Source organism: Pristis pectinata, chromosome 7, assembly GCF_009764475.1.
Source record: "Pristis pectinata isolate sPriPec2 chromosome 7, sPriPec2.1.pri, whole genome shotgun sequence".
NCBI classification, from domain to species: Eukaryota; Metazoa; Chordata; class Chondrichthyes; order Rhinopristiformes; family Pristidae; genus Pristis; species Pristis pectinata.
The window spans coordinates 70,077,127-70,093,879 of NC_067411.1; the positions used below are offsets into that span (position 1 = coordinate 70,077,127).

Consider the following 16,753-nt stretch of genomic DNA (forward strand, 5'->3'; position numbering starts at 1 on the left):
ATGCTGGAAACACCTGTAGGTCAGGCAGAGTCTGTGGAAAGAGAAACAGATTAAACATTTCAGGTCCAAAGCCCATCATCAGAACTGGGAAAGGCCAGATGTCTCACTTGTGAAGAATTGGCTCAGGCCTGAAACATTTCCTGTTTCTCCTTCCACAGATACCTCCTGACCTGCTGAGTGTTTCCAGCATTTTCTATTTATATTTCAGATTTCCAGTATCTGCAGAGCGCTGAAAATCAAAATCTAGCTCTCCACTTTTTCTTAGACTAATTCACCTTTCAGATTCAGAATCAGGTTTATTATCACCGATATAAGTCATGAAATGTCAGTGATAATAAACCTGATTCTGATTCTGGATCCTCATAAAAGTGGACTTGCATAATTTTTGCAAGGGCTATAACTTGTGTTTAATCAAATTTTCTCAATTAACAAAATGAACAAAAATTGAGAAACTTATTATTTTCCCAAGCAAAACAGCATCACTGTTACAGCATTCATTACTGCTAGAATCTACGAACTTTATTCAGTTGAATTACAGGGAAAGAGGATTTCCCAGTGCTTTTGTTCTGTCACTTCTGTGAAAATGACTTCAAAATAATTTATTAACTACTCTGCGTGGCCTATCTATTGTTCACAGATTCATAGAATAATACTGAAAACAGTCACACACGTAATTCCACTATGTAAATCATCTCATTTATTTTCCTGCTTGTTGAATTAACTTCTAATAAAACATGCTGGTGTTGCATAGCAAATAATATTATACTGCACAAGTTCCAAGAGTCTCAAATGTTTTGAAGAAATCTTTAAATGGTATTTTGCATTCTTTACACGCAGCATTTACTTTGTCCTTTTATTTTTCTAATGAGTTATACTGAGTAAAATGGCTCCAGGGCCCTGATCCAAACTAAGTTAGAGTTTCTGGTCTCATTCAAAACAACAATGGAAGAAGTACATCGTTGCTCACAACCTAAAAAGATCAACAATCTCGGGAGTTCTCAATCCTAACCTGAGCCAGCCGGTCCCACTGGTATATGGAACTGTGGATTTTGGATGAGAAAGGGATCAGGCTCAGCTGTGATAATTTTCTTCATCAAATTGTGCAAGTTGAATTTCCACAGAATTTTGTCATTTTGCTGAAGTGTTGAAAATATCAAAATCTTACAGGAAGAGAAAATGTGGGGGTAATTTTAGATGAATATCTGTATCTAATATTCTCCAAATTAGGCCACGACTAACTCCTGTACTCTTACCAACACTACAAAGATTACAAAAATGTGACAATTAATGTACCGTCTGATAGGAAAGAGGTACATTCAGAATCATTCTTCATTCCTATGGGTCCTTCATCCCATACAAATCATCTAGAGCCCCATTCTCACCATTATCAACTAATTCTTTTCTGTGAATATTTCTAAGGTTGGGGTAAATGTGAAGAAAAAAGAAGTGCAGTGGTCAGCAGGACTGTGAAGAGATAGATCTGTATTTTAGTTATAATTGGTTTAAAACCCCTGATCCCTAATATGACCATCTAGAGGTTTTGTCAATCAGTTATGTTCTTGTTTTTCTGCAATAATGAACAAAAAGAAAAATTGAATAGTGGTAAAGTTGTAGGCTCAACTGCTCCTAATTTGCAGTAAGTTCAATGCTTCTGGAGCTTTTTTGTTCCAGTGATCGAGGTGATCACTGAGATATATGTGAGATTGTCTGGGAATGGTTTTGTCCAATTCCTTCCAGTTTGGAGAAAAATTGCAGGCGAAAAGCTTTCAATGGAATCTATGATTTGTTTATCTAGAATGAAAGATATATGTTTGAGAATTATATGTATGTATTTTTCAACAAAGATAAAGCATTCATGTATTTTTTTTCTAACTTTATATGCAGACTGGAGAGCATTTTCCCTGAAAACAAAAGAGAGAGGTATGGACTTTGTTATTGACTTTACATTGAACAAGCAAAACACTGACTTGCAAGCAGAGAATGAGCTCAGCAGGAACTCAGAATACAAGCTTGTACAGTTATTCAGCATCATCTGTGTAGGATGTGAAAGCTGTATTATTTGACATGTGATGCTTGTCATCCCCCGGAACATATTTTATCACAGTTAAATTCTATAACATAGGAAGAGGATGATAGTTCCTGGTGTCATTGAAGATTGGAAGTAATACAATGTGACTCAGATTAGGCCACGAGAAGCACTTTTTAAAAAGCTTTGGTGAAATTCACAACTACTCACTTTCTTTCACAGGGAGTGCATTCGTCAAGGTCCTGAAAATGTGTACATTAACCTTCTGAAATACCCACATGATGAATCAATCTCTGTAAAGAATCTAGTCATGCCCTAATTGTTTAAACTCCTAAAGTGTGACTAAAGGCTGAAGCATTGAAATGTCAGCTTTTTGAATGATAAATATTTTGCATGAATGTTGGTAATTTAGCTCCTGGTATAATATACTGTCTCAGAAATAATGAACTCAAAGCTGCAACAAAATGATTGTGGGATATTCATTTACTCCATACTTACTAGTTGAAATCCTTTCAAAATGAAAGTGAAGTTGAAACCCCAGTTCTCTGGATTTTCTTCCTTTTTTTGCATCTTTTATCCTCAACTAATGCAGATTTTATTCCATAATTTCCATATAAAACTTGAAACAGCTTTTACTGAATTTCTGCAACTATAAGTTGCAATGTGCAGTGTCACTGGGTCAAAATATCACTTGGCAAAATTCCACATGACAAATTCCTGATTTCAGATAAGGTGATGTATTTTCTCACAGGGAAACAAAATTGCAATATCCTAGTATTGCACATATATAAAATATATCTGAAAGTAAAATAAAACTTCAGAGGCTAGAAAATAAAAACAGAAAATGCTGGAAACACTCAGGAAGTCAGGCAGCATCAGGAAGGGGAAACATAATTAATGTTTCAGGTCAAAGTCCCCTAGTCAGACTGGGGAAATGAGATAACAAGTTTAAATTGCACAGGGGATAGTGTAGGATGGATTGGACAAAGAAATATCTCTGATAGGATGAGGCCAGGGTTGCTGTGGTGATGCGCTATTTACAAAGCCATCAGGTTGATAGGTTAAGGAGGGGAGATGGAGTAAGAAGAAACAAACAAAGAGACACATAAAAGCTGTGATATGCAATTCAGAGCTGTTGGAGAGAACCGAAACCAAAAGGAGAATGTCAGAATGCCCAGCAGTTCAAGCAATGTCTGTGGAAAATAAAACTGAATTAATATTGCAGTTGGATAACTTCATAATGGAACTGGACAGTTCTAGTACAAAGGGTGTTTCCTGAAATTGTAAAAGAAATCTGCCAAATGGCTGAAGGATACCATTGGCTACCTCTCAAAAACTAAATTCCTGCTAGCCAAATAGTTTGGTCTGAGTGAATCTCATTTAAACAATCACAGATAAGTAGTTTTGTAAAAACATATCATTTACAGCATTTTTCAAATGACAACATTTGTCTTTCATAGAAGAGTAACTACAAGTTTCACAGATCTCATTAGAATGCAAAACATCCTTCATTTTCTTCAGTGATCAATGGAATTTTCGAGATGATTTTCCTTTGACTTATTCAATCTCAGAGGAGACAGACTCTTTGAGCCTGCAACCTGGCCAGAATAGTTGGTCTGAAAGCTCACAGCTAGCTGGAGCTGCTGAGGCAATCTCACTAGTGGCTTACTGGGAGTATTCATGCTCTTCTTGGTCCTATAATAATTATTTTAAGAAAAGTACCTGCTTTGTACTGACAATCCTTCACGGACTGCTAGTTAGGCTGTTCAGTCCTTTACACCAATACACAGAAGACACGCTATGTTCTTTCTTTTGATGGTACATGGAAATCACATCATGGAGTTACATCTTGCACAGGAATGATTTAGATGATAAAATTAAGTAGGAATTCTGCCTCACATCCCCTTTTAAAAATGATAGATCTCCCACTATAAATGTATTTTTTTTTCAATGTAGTCTTTTTCTAAAATACAGATAAAATATGTTGATATAATAGCATATTAAGTTCTAGGAAGCATATGTTCCTTTATACCGCATGTTTTCACATCTTATTGAGATGTTTCCATGGATAAAATGGGCACAGTTGAGGAATGTGATCTGCAAATAAGTTATTCACATACTGGCCTTAGAAATAAATAGTAATGAGCTTTTCAACTGTTAATGTATTAAATTTCTTTATCAATAATTGGTAATTTTACACATTAATTTAAAACCTTCTGATTTATCTAATTAAGGATATCCAATATTTAGATATTTTTCTGACAGACTAACATGAGAAGCTGCCTGTTTTTGCACATTTTACAAACCACACTTTTTAATCAGCAGTTAATTAGCTTATTTCACTTAATTTCTAACATTCTTCCCACTGGCTAAGTGTCTCTTGCATAAATGGAACATTTCTGCAATAAATAGAAAATGATCTCGGCACAGTGGAGGTTGTATGCAGAAATGTTTTTGTAGGGTCCATATTCTTGTTAGAACAGTGAAGTCATTTCAGGAATTATCAAAAAATTAATCCAGTAAATTTAACCCACCATTGGAGCTAAGAGATTCTGAATAATGCATTCTTATTCAAATCTTAACCACCCAAACAAGTGAAAATGAATAGACCATGGGTTTAATTAGTGGCTATCAGTAACAGCAACAAGATACTGATTAAAGTACCTGTCTGAACTCTTATGCAATAGGAATCATAACTAATAACTGAAGTACTTTTATTTTCCAATTGTTGTGTATTTCCATGGCTGCTGTTGGCTCATGTCAGAGGCAGAATATTTTAACTTCATTAACTTCATTAAAGCATCTGAATTTTCTTATTATTAATGGACGTATAGAGGCTAAAAAATATAGAGTCGGGTGCATGAAATCTGCAGAGTAATGTGATAAGCAGAATGTTCAGCAATTTAAATATTGCAGGCAACCATCAGCTATGATACAGTGCTGCAACGAGGATGGCCTCAGTACCGAGAGGGGTATAAGCTGTGGCAGAGGTCCTCCATTCTTCAGGCCCTGCGAGATTTTCTTCAAGACTGATCATCCACTTTGTAGAGAGGATTAATTATTCACTGTATCCTTACTCTTGCATGAGCCATCCTGTTCCCCAGGTGGCCTTAAATTCTGTAGACTGTCAGGCAGATAACCCTTCTTCTCAACATCTGGAAGTTCCTAACCTGGGAGTCCCTCTCACCCACACCATACCCCATCACTTTGTCACATTAGTCATTCCTTCTCTCATGTGATGGCTTGTTTGGGGTAGACGAAAGTTCCTTCCCAATTTTAATTTTCAGACCGTGATGTTTGCACAGACCATGATGCCAATCCAAACTAATCCCAACTGCCTGGATATGGCCCATATCCCTCTTTTCCCTGCCTGTCCATGTGCTTGTCTAAATACTTCTTAAATGTTGCTATCATATCTGCTTCTACCACCTCCCCTGCCAGCGCATTCCAAGCACCTACCATGCTCCGTGTAAACAACTTGCCTCGTAAACCTCCTTTAAACTTTCCCCCCTCACCTTAAACCTATGCCCTCTAATATTTGACATTTCCATCCTGGAAAAAGGACTCTGACCACCTACCAATCTATGCCTCTAAGTTCATAATTTTATATACTTCTATCAGGTCTCCCTTCAATCTGCCAATGCTCCAATGAAAACAATCCAAGTTTGTCCAACCTTTGACTTCACAACTTTTATACTCATTGCCCTGACTGATGAAGGCAAGCATGCCATACACCTTCTTTACCACACTATTCACTTATGTTGCCACTTCCAGGAAGCTATGGACTTGCACCCCAAGATCCCTCTATACATCAATGCTCCTAAGAGTCCTGCCATTTACTGTATACTTACTACTTGCATTTGATCTTCCAAAATGCACCACCTCACATTTGTCCAGATTAAACTCCATCAGCCATTTCTCCACCCAAATTTTCACCTGATCTATGTCCTGCTGTATCCTTTGACAATCTTCCTCACTATCCGCAATTCCACCAATCGTTGTGTCATCTGCAAGCTTGCTAATAAGACCACCTGCATTTTCGTCCACTTATATGTATCACAAACACATTGTGGAACATCACTGTTCCAGTCAGATTAACACCCCTCCACCACTACCCCTCTATCTTATATGACCAAACCAATTTTAAATCCAACCTACCAACTCACCGTGGATCCCATGTGACTATTGGTACCTAAAATCCTACATAGTGATTCTCTGTACGTGCCCTATATAGGCTGTCCCCAGGTTACGTATGAGTTCCATTCCTGAGAACTGTCCTTAAGCCAATTCTCTGTAAGTCAGAAACATCCATTTGCTATAGCTACCCACATAGTATCGCTCTACATACACATGTAATTCTTTAGTTTCATTAAATAATCACCCTAACACCACCCATAATCAAACTAATGGAATATATACTGTATTCAGTCATTAATGAATACCACAAAACAGTTTGTTATTATTAGCTTTAAAAATGCTTGGGAGAATTTGCATAGAGGTAGATTTACATAAATCAGGTCATTCGTAACCTGGGGTTCCCCCATATATCTTAATAAGGTCTCAAAATTCAAAGGAAAATGTGTATCAGAACAAACATACATAATGCTTCCAAGTAATCACTGGAACCTTCACAAAACCTTTCCAAGGATATGGCTTATAATGACAGACAAAAGAATACATCTGCTACAAGATACAGACCTAATTCTTCACATTCCAGCATTATACTAGTGACTACATGAAAAGGACTGTACTGGAGAAAACACATCTACATTTTGGGTAAACTAAACATGCATTGACTTGGTAACCTACTGTAGTACCATACATCCAAAAATGAGCTCAATTAAAGTAGCAAATTACCTTTGAAATTAACCAATGCATAACATTGCTATAAAGCAAGCAGCAATCCTCCATATTTACTGGGAGGTTGCCATTCCAAGCTTTCCTGATTCTCTGTGAAGGGATTTACACAACGGTAACCAGTCCTTCCGTGGCTAATGTGGCCTCTTATCCAAAATTACCACAGAGAGAGGATCATTGAAAAACTCATCCCACCAAGTATGGTTTAAGACATTTTGATGACTCTACTACTGGGTCAAACTTCAGTTTGCCTGTTTTTATACAAAGCAACTGCATCACTTCAATATTCTACAGTGTTTTCAGCACTCTACATTGTTTCTGTAGACCACCTGATAAATACTAAGACCTTTTGAAATCCATGGTTACTCATAAAAGAGGAAAACTCACAACTGAAATTGATTCACACAACAGCTAAATGAATGTATTTAAACATTACCACTTGAGAGGTAGAGGGTGGAGGGAGAATCATTGCCTAATTATTAGTGAGAAGAAACCCCACCTTATGTCTGTTCAAAACTACTCTGGTTGGAAAATTATGTACAGAATGCACTCATAGTTTCAATTTACTGTTGGTGTGAAAAACTCCCTAGTGCTAGGATGGAATAAAGTTACTCCCAAAATGGACAAACAAAAATGAGTCTTACCAAGGCAGACAGAAAAAAACAAAGTGACCTTTCTTCTGCACATAAAGCATTTTTGAATTTGGTTCTGTTATGATTTTTTTTATTGTTGCAATGCACTGTTCTAAGTTATGAATAGAATTATTGTGGTTAACAGATAAGCAGATACTGAACAGATATATTTACTCCTTTTTTCAAGCAGTTTTTTACTTCTGCTACCTTAGGTTGAAGTGAAAATAATCCTTTGAATTTTATATTGCAAGTTGATACTTAATTAATTTGAACTATTTTTATGGATGTTGTCATTAAAATGCCCATCTCCCTTCAACATCTGATTATTCTGCCCTATGCCTGTGCAGATAGTGGCCTGTAAACACGTAGTTAGCGGTGCTACCTGATCAAAGCAATGGATTTGGTAAAGGAATCAAAACAAGTTTTGGATCATTAACATTTCCGAAATGTACCTGTCACATTTGAGGAAATCAGACATGGGATTGTGTATGAACTATACGATACAATTATCACATTTGTCTACCTGAATGTGGAAGCCACAAGAGTGGGAGCGCTCCTCCTAGACCTGCATTTGAGAAAAGCAGGTCAATTTTCCCAGTCTAATCCACTGGATGAACACACCAGTCGCCTCCATATGTGCATCACTTCAAATAAAATGTAATTTCCTCCAAATAAATGCTGTGTTTGTATCTATACCCAAGTTCTGATTTCAAAATAAAAACAACAATGATGCTAAACTTTATAGCATGTAGTTCAGTATGTGTGCTGTTTAACATTCATTGTCTTAAAAAGTATCCACATACAACGTCACACATGCATTCAGTTTAACTTCTATATTTTGAACGAGGCCTAAGGAAATATTTTCTATCATATTGACTTTGGTCTGAGGTTGTAAATGTTGATTTGGTTCGAGCACAAGAGCTGGTTTCAGAGTGGATGCCAAATGACTATTTAAAATTTCTAGCTGCTTAAACTTAATGATGTCTCCCACCCTTCCCTCTAGTAATTTATGATTTGTCTTCCAGTATAGTGATTTTCTGCTATTCTGAATGTTCGTTAGAATTTTTAGATTGATTCAACCCAAATATAAGTTAATAAATGGTCATTGTTTACCATGCAGTAGTAAAGGAGTAATCCAAACACCTACAGCAATATGACAAAGCAGTTTGTGTGTGCACTTGCTTACCTTAGCATTTGTATAGCACATTTGTTTTATAAAGAAATGTTTCAGACTACTTTATATCCTTAAGTTTGGCCTGTTAATGCCAGCTCTGACTAATCCCATTCCCTAACTAGCTTCCCTGTAGCCTATGCCTATTAACAATCTCCAAGGGAGAAACCTATAAGATCATAAGGAGAATGTGCACACTCTACACAGACTGTATCAAAGGTCGAATTAGGGTCGTTGAAGCTGTGAAACTGCCTGCAGTATCACTGTGCTGTCTATATTTTTAAAACTATAAATCTGTGCCCACCAATAGCGAGGCCTGTGCCCACTAGTATTGTATCCACGTGTTACTCAGTTAGTGACCTGTGCTGCAAGTGTTGCACAATGACAAACCTGTACATACTTTTACTGTACCCAAAGATTAGCAGTGAGGGTCACATGCTCACTGGTATTGTATATACAATGGCAGAACTGTGCCGACCAGTACTGTACCCCAGTATTACATGGTGACAAATCTTTACCCACTAATAATGTACCCTAGTGTTACATAGTAGCAACCTCAGACCTACCAGCACTGTACACCCATGTTAAACAGTGACTTGTGCCCCACCAATACTGTACTTCTCTGGTATACAGTGACAGACATGAACTCTCTATTACTTCGCCCAGTAACAGAACTATAATCTGCATCTGGGAAAAGATTGTCCCTGTACTGGGTGTATTTGACAGGACAGTGTAGAAAGGACTTTACTCTGTGCCTAACCTATGCTGACGGCCCTGGGATTGTTTGACGAGAGAGTGCAGAGTTACCCTTTCCCTCAGTTAATCAAAGACTCTGCTGGTGCATTGATGGGGAATTTTCTCGTCAATTTCTGCCTTCACTGAGAGGTGTTTCCCAAGATATGGGAAGTGAACCACATTTTTTAGATCTTACTGGTGAACATTTATCATCAGAGGGCAGTATTATACAGTCAGATAGGGTGATAGAAGACCTTTGTCTTGCAGATGTAGAGTGTAAGCTCCTGTCCTCGCATACAGTTAAATGAATGAGTTGACAGTGTGCATAAAAATGCAACTGTCATGTTCTTTTGAGGTTGGGGTGATCTTGGATCTGGAACATATGTGGAATAGTTGCTCAATAGTTCTGAAGATTAACTCTACTTCCATGGAAAGTTTGTTGGTGGTGAAGTGTAGCTTTGCAACAAAAACATTGAGTGAAAGTGTTGGGATAATGGCACAGCCTTTATTTGACATCAGTCTTCACTGAGTTTGACTCTGTTGTAGATCAGTTGATAAGATTCATGGCTTGCATGATGTCATGAAGCATAAAGTGCTGTGAGCATAGGAAAGTGAACCTGTGCCTCTGGATAACATCACCAAAGAATATAGTATGGAATTAGAGCCTTTCAGAGTATCAGAGGTGACTATGTAGAACAGAAAAGTTGAAGGCAATAACATGTCTAATCAGCCTAAAGTAGGTATGGAATTAAGAAGGAGCAATGCAACAGAGCTGAAATTTGAGGAGTATGGAATAGCCTACAATATCAAAGGTATTTAAGAAGTGGAGTAGAAGCAGCTTCAAATTACACTGAATGTCTGGTGATATTGTCCAGTGCAATTCCAGTGCTCTAATTGCAGGCTTGGGCCAACCAGTAGATTGATTCGGGGGGTGGAGGGAGGGTGGCGGCAGTTGACATAAGAAGTAATGAAGTCAGTGAGTTTGAAGGTTTTGATATCATGGAGGGGAAGTTTGGGGGCAGGGAGTCAATGAAGAGGTGGTGAATAATGGGACTTGCTAAGAGTAAAGTTCCAGCTTGAAGTAGGTAGCCTGAAATGGAAGCAACAGATCAGCAATAATGGCCTTTGTGCATGACCTACAAGGAAATCTCAGTGACTGATTGAATTTCCAGTGAGATGCAATTAAACCCAGAATTGGTCAAAATAATATTCCACTCTTAAAAAATAGTGTTTCAGACAGATGCTGAGACAAAGTGCTGTGTGTCCAAATTTCTGGGAGCCTGCATTTATTTAGATCCCTTCCCATCCATTGAGATTAAACATAGGTTCCTACCTAGCTAAGTATAGCTAACTCACTGAACTTTTGTACCACTGAGCCGTCAGTGCAGTTTCAACTTTCTATTTTAGCAACACAACAATAGATAGGGAAAAATGTATTAAGTCATATTTCAAATTTCTTCAGACTACAGATAATTGTTTGTGCAGAAATTGCTTTTCATTGAATCTGGAATTAAATCATGTAATGTAATTGACAATATTGTAAAATGTAAAGCTTGATTTACAGCATTTATCAGTTGACTCTCAATGCATAAAAAGGGATAAAATAATTGTGATTAATAAATCCGTTCGCTGAGACTTTAGCTTGAACAGGACATAATTCAAAACACAGACACAAGAGATTGCAGATGCTGGAATCTGGAGCAACAAATAATCTGCTGGAGGGACTCAGCAGGTCGAGCAGCATCTGGGGGGCGGGGGGAGTGGAAAGGAATTGTTGACGTTTGAGGTTGAAACCTGTGTCAGGATTCAAATTTTCAAAATCTAACCATTTTCTATAAAAGTGCAGGGTATAATCTGTGGGAATATATAAACATTTTTTTAACTACTTAAAACAGCTGACCCAGATTCCAGAATTAGTTGGAAGTGTGCCAACACTCTAATGTCAGTTTCTTAGAACATGCTGTTTTTACTCTTGTTGGAGCTGCAAAAATTAGCACTAGACCCTGAGCAAGTGCTGACAAGTGCAGCAGCGGAAGAACATCTGCATGTTGTGGATACTACATTAGCAAAAATATTATAGTCATCTTACCTGTAGAACAAGTACTTCTAAAAAGAAAAAAATCTTTTTTTTACTTCACAGATCTCAGCCTCTGCAATCATGTGTCTGTCCTACGAAACATCAAAGGAAATTGAGCTTTGTACAGTGACATCAACTGTAATTTAACAAGCTAAAAAAAATTTACATGTGAGCACAACCATTTTATTTGATCATCACACAGGCATTGAATTACAGCTTAGGTCAACCACAGGAAAATAAAGTGTTTGCCTTTAATTATTATAACTTATGATGATTTGTCTCTTAGATGTGCTTACAGGCTGTAACGTATTGCATTTTTATTAATTGTCACTTCAAACGTGTCCATTAACTTTTCAGAGCAGGTAGCTACTAGTGTAGATTGACATCTCTGAGGCTTTAGAACAGAAATGATACACATCAAATGAAATGGAGTTGATTGCCTTTGGTCCTAGCTGCCACAGATGTTACATTGGATTTTGAATAAGCAGGCTTACTTGAAAGAGTGCAAACTTTTGAGCTTTTAACATTTATTTTACGGAAGCTGCCAGCAGCATCAATTTTCCAACCAGAAAGTACAGCCGGTTTGAACCTGAGTCCTGTGATTGGCAGGACACTACCCTGCGTGAGCTCATAAAACGAAAGGCAAGACAGGTGTTTTCTAATCTGCGTAATACTCCCCAACCATTCTCACTTTTGGTACTTTGTGACTGGTGATGTGTGTTCTTAACATTTTAAATTAATAGGGCAGCAAGTTCAATCATGGAATCTCAGAAAAGTTATGACTCAGAAGGAGGCCATTCAGCCCATCATGCACCATTTATATTCCTTAATTAGATTTCCCCTCTCAGCTTCCTCTGACCGAAAAGTAAACCCTACTTTATCCAATTTTGTTCCTCAGAGCTAAAATTTCCCAGTCTTAGCAACATCTTCATAAATATCCTCTGCACTCTCTCCAGTGTAGTCACACTCCCTATAATGGGATGACCAGAACTACATGCAGTCCTCATGCTGTAGCCCAACAAGTGTTTTATACAGCTCTTCCGTATCTTCCCTTCTGTTATATTCTGTGCATCAGGTAATAAGGGAAAGCATGCCATTTTAATTATTTTATTAACCTGTCCTGCTATCATGAAGGATCTGTGGACAGAGACTCTAAACTCCATTAGTTTCTCTACACCACTCTTTAGTTTAAGATTTCTTTATGAGTCACATGTACATCGAAAAACACAGTGAAATGCATCATTTGCGTAGAGTGTTCTGGGGGCAGCCAGCAATTGTCGCCACGCTTCCGGTTCCAACATAGCATGCCCACAACTTCCTAACCTGTACATCTTTGGAATGTGGGAGGAAACCGGAGCACCCAGGGGAAACCCACGCAGACACAGGGAGAACATACAAGCTCCTTACAGACAGCGGCCGGAATTGAACCCGGGTCGCTAGCACTGTAATAGCGTTACGCTAACCGCTACACTACCCTGCCTGCTTTATTTGAGTATACCGCCATTTACTGTGTATTCCCCTACCTTGTTGCACCTCCCCAAAGGCATCATCTCACACTTCCGTAGATTAAATTCCATTTTCCACTTTTCTGCCCAACTGATCAACCATCTATATCTTTCTGCAGTCTAAAGCCTTCCTCTTTATGGTCAGTTACATGGCCAGTTACTGTATCACCCTTAAACCTCTTTATCATGCCACCTATATTTAGTTCTAAATCACTAACATAAATTACTAAAGGCAAGAGTCTTTACTTCTGACCCCAATGAACTCTCACTGGCAGTGGCCTATCACAAAAACTCAACCACAAGCGTTTGCTTCCTGCCACTGAGTCAGTTTTGGATCCAGTTTCCCACTCTCCCTTTGAACCCAAGGGCTTTTAACTTTTTGACCAGACTGATATTTGAAACATTATAAAACCCTTCGTAAAATCCACTTTGACTACTAGTGCAATGCATTGCTCTCATCATCCCTTCTTGTTACCCCTCTTAAAAAATTCTGTCTAGTTGGTATAGACAACTTCCCTTTAATAAATCTTTGCTAATTGTCCCTGATTAGCCTCTGCCTTTCTTTTTGCTGTTTGTGCTGTTCTATAAAATGGATTCCAATAATTTGCCCACCACTTAATTTTAACTGATCTGTAATTACTTGGTTTATCTTTTCCTCCTTTTTTAAACAGCGATGCCATGATAGTCCTCCAGTACTCTGGCAGCTCTCCTGTAGCCAGCAAAGATAGAAACCTTGTTGCCAGAGCCTCTGAAACTTCCTCCCTTGCTTTTTACTTTAGCATGGCTTTCAAGTAAATTATTCATTTTCAAATGTGCCAAATTTCTTATTACTTTCTCTTTTACTTTATTCTTCCCATCCAATATTTTGTACGTACTCACTTATATTAATTGCAACATGGGCATCAGCTCACCCCAACTTTTTGTGAAGACTGTTGCAAAATATTTATTGAGAATCTTCCCCATGTCCTCCATCTCTACACAGAGGTTACCATCTTAATGCCTTATAGGCCCTACTTTTTCCTTACTTTTACTCTTGTTTTGTATATACTTACAAATATGCAAACTTATTAATTGGTTGCGGGAGTAGGCTACTAGGTCCCTCAAGCCAGCTTTGCCATTCAATAACATCATGCCTGATCTAATTGTAACCTCAACTCTGCACTCCTGCCAACCCTGGTAACCTTTCACCCTCTTATTTATCATGATTCTGTCTACCTCTTTCTTAAAAATCTTCAAATAGGCTGCTTCCACAGTCTTTTGAGAAGAAAGGTTCAAAATCTCATGACGCTTAGAGAAAAAAGAAGTCACCTTATCTCTGTCTGATGTGGATGACCTCTTACTTTTGAACAGTGAGGTCTTGTTCTTGATTCTCCCACAACAGGAAGTATCTTCTCTACATTCACCCTGTAAAGACCCCTCAGGATCTTACACCTTTCAATCAGGTCCCCTCTCACTCTTCTGAACTCCAGCAGATACAAACCTGGCCTGTCCTACCTTTCCTCATAACACAGCCTGATTATTCTAGTTATTAATCTAATAAACCCTCTCTAAACTGTTTCCAACACATTAGAACATAAATCAGTACAGCACTGGAACAGGCACTTCAGCCTGCCATGTCTGTGCCAACCATGATGCCAATGTAAACTATTTCCATCTGCCTGCACATGGTCTGTATCCCTCTATTCCCTGCCTGTTCATATGTCTGACTACTTGCCTCTTAAATGTTGCTATCAAATCTGCTTCTACCACCTCCCCTGGCAACACGTTCCAGGCACCTACCACTCTGTGTATAAAAACTTGCCCCACAGATCTCTTTTAAACTTTCCCATTCTCACCTTAAATCTATGTCCTCTAGTATTTGACATTTCCACCATGGGAAAAAGACTATCCATCCTATCTACGCCCCTCATAATTTTATATTCTTTGATCAGGTCACCCCTCAGCCTACGACACTCCAAAGGAAATAATCCAAGTTTGTCGAACCTCTCCTTATAGCTAATACTTTCCAATCCGGGCAGCATCCTGGTAAACTTCTCCTGCACCCTCTCCAAAGCCTCAACGTCCTTACTGTAATGCAGTGACCAGAACTGGACACGTTACTCCAAATGTGACCTAACCAAAGTTTTATACAGCTACAACATGACTTTCCAACTGTTATACAACATCCCAACCAACAAAGGCAAGCGTGCCATACACTTTCTTTACCACCCTATCCACTTGTGTTGCCGCTTTCAGGGAGCTATGGGCATGCACCCCAATATCTCTTTGTACATCAATACTCCTAAGGATCCTGCAATTTACTGTACACTTTCCTCTTGCTTTTGACCTCCCGAAATGCATCACCTCACACTTGTGATTAAACTCCATTTGCTATTTCTGCACCCAAATTTTCATCTAATCAATATCCTGCTGTATACTTTGACGACCTTCCTCACTATCCACATTAACATGGCTTCTTAAATAAGAAAACCAATGCTCCACAACATTGTACTCCAAATGCCACCTGATCATTCTCCTGCATAACTGAAGCATAACATCCCTGTATTCAGTTCCTCTAGCAATACGGAATAATATTCTGTTAGCTTTCCTAATTACTTACTGTGCCTACTTTTGTGAATCATGCACTAAGGCACACAGATCCCTCTGCATCTCAGAGCTCTATAATCACTCACCATTTAGATAATATATGTCTTTTTTATTATTTTGCCTGCCAAAGTGAACAACTTCTCATTTTCTCACCTTGTACCTCGTTCACTTAACCTATCTATATCCTTTGTTCTCTCCTCTTCGCGACTTTTTTATCTTTCTTTTTATCATTAGCAAATTTAGCTGCCATGCTATTGGTACCTTCATCCAAGTTATTTATATATAATCTAAAAAAACTAAGACCTCAGCACCAATCCCTCAGCATACCATTCATTACATCTTGCCCAATGTCTGTTTCCTGTTAGGTAGCCGATCTTCTCTCCATTCCAATGTATTATCTACTATACCCTAAAGTTTTATTTTTTATCCACAGCAATTTTTTAGCAAACTGGTGAAGCACGATGCCTCTGTCACAAACCCAAATGCACTTTGCCTGACCACCTTGAATTTTTCTAGGTGTCTTGCTTTTAATAATATCTTCTGACATATTCCTTATGACAGGTATGAGTGTAGTTTTTTACTTTCTGTCTCCTTCCCTTTTTGAATAATGGATTTACATTCTCTATTTTCCAATCCAATGGAACCTTCCATTAACCTAAGGAATTTTGGAAAATTAAAACCAGCATATCAACCATCTCTGCAGCTACTTATTTTAAGGGCCTGGGATGAAGTCCATCAGGACCCAGAACTTGTCAGCCCGCTGCTCTGATTTGCTCTATACTACTTCCCAGATGACTGTAATTTTCCTGAGATCCTTCCTCATTTAAATTCCTGATTTACACTGATTACAGGGATGATGCTTGTATCCTCTGTGGTGAGACCAATGCAAAATAAGCGTTCAGTCATCTGCCATTTCCTTATTTTCCATTATTTATTCCCCAGTCTCATTTTATGTAGGACCAATGATCACTTTGTTATGTCATCTTTTTAAAATATCTATAGAAACTATGTTTTTATATTTCTAGCTTGCTTTGTCTTGTACTTTAATATTTTTCTTCCTTATTAATCTATCAGTCATTCTTCGCTAATTTTTATATTCTCTCTAATTTTATGACCTGCCACCTATCTTTGCAGCATTGTATGCTTTTTCTTTAAATTTGATGG

At 38.1% G+C, this 16,753-nt stretch overlaps 1 protein-coding gene across 2 annotated transcripts in view; it reads left to right on the forward strand.

Annotated features, from left to right (window-relative positions):
- Positions 1 to 16,753, forward strand: part of LOC127572269 (guanine nucleotide-binding protein G(I)/G(S)/G(O) subunit gamma-7-like) — a 216,464-nt gene that overhangs the window by 137,739 nt on the left and 61,972 nt on the right. Inside the window, exon 3 of one of the 2 annotated variants that reach the window (XM_052019289.1) lies at positions 1,885 to 1,920. The exons of the other annotated variant lie outside the window; for it this stretch is intronic. The gene's annotated coding sequence lies outside the window, so the exon portion shown is untranslated. The remainder of the gene's footprint in view (positions 1 to 1,884; positions 1,921 to 16,753) is intronic. 2 annotated transcript variants of the gene reach the window in all.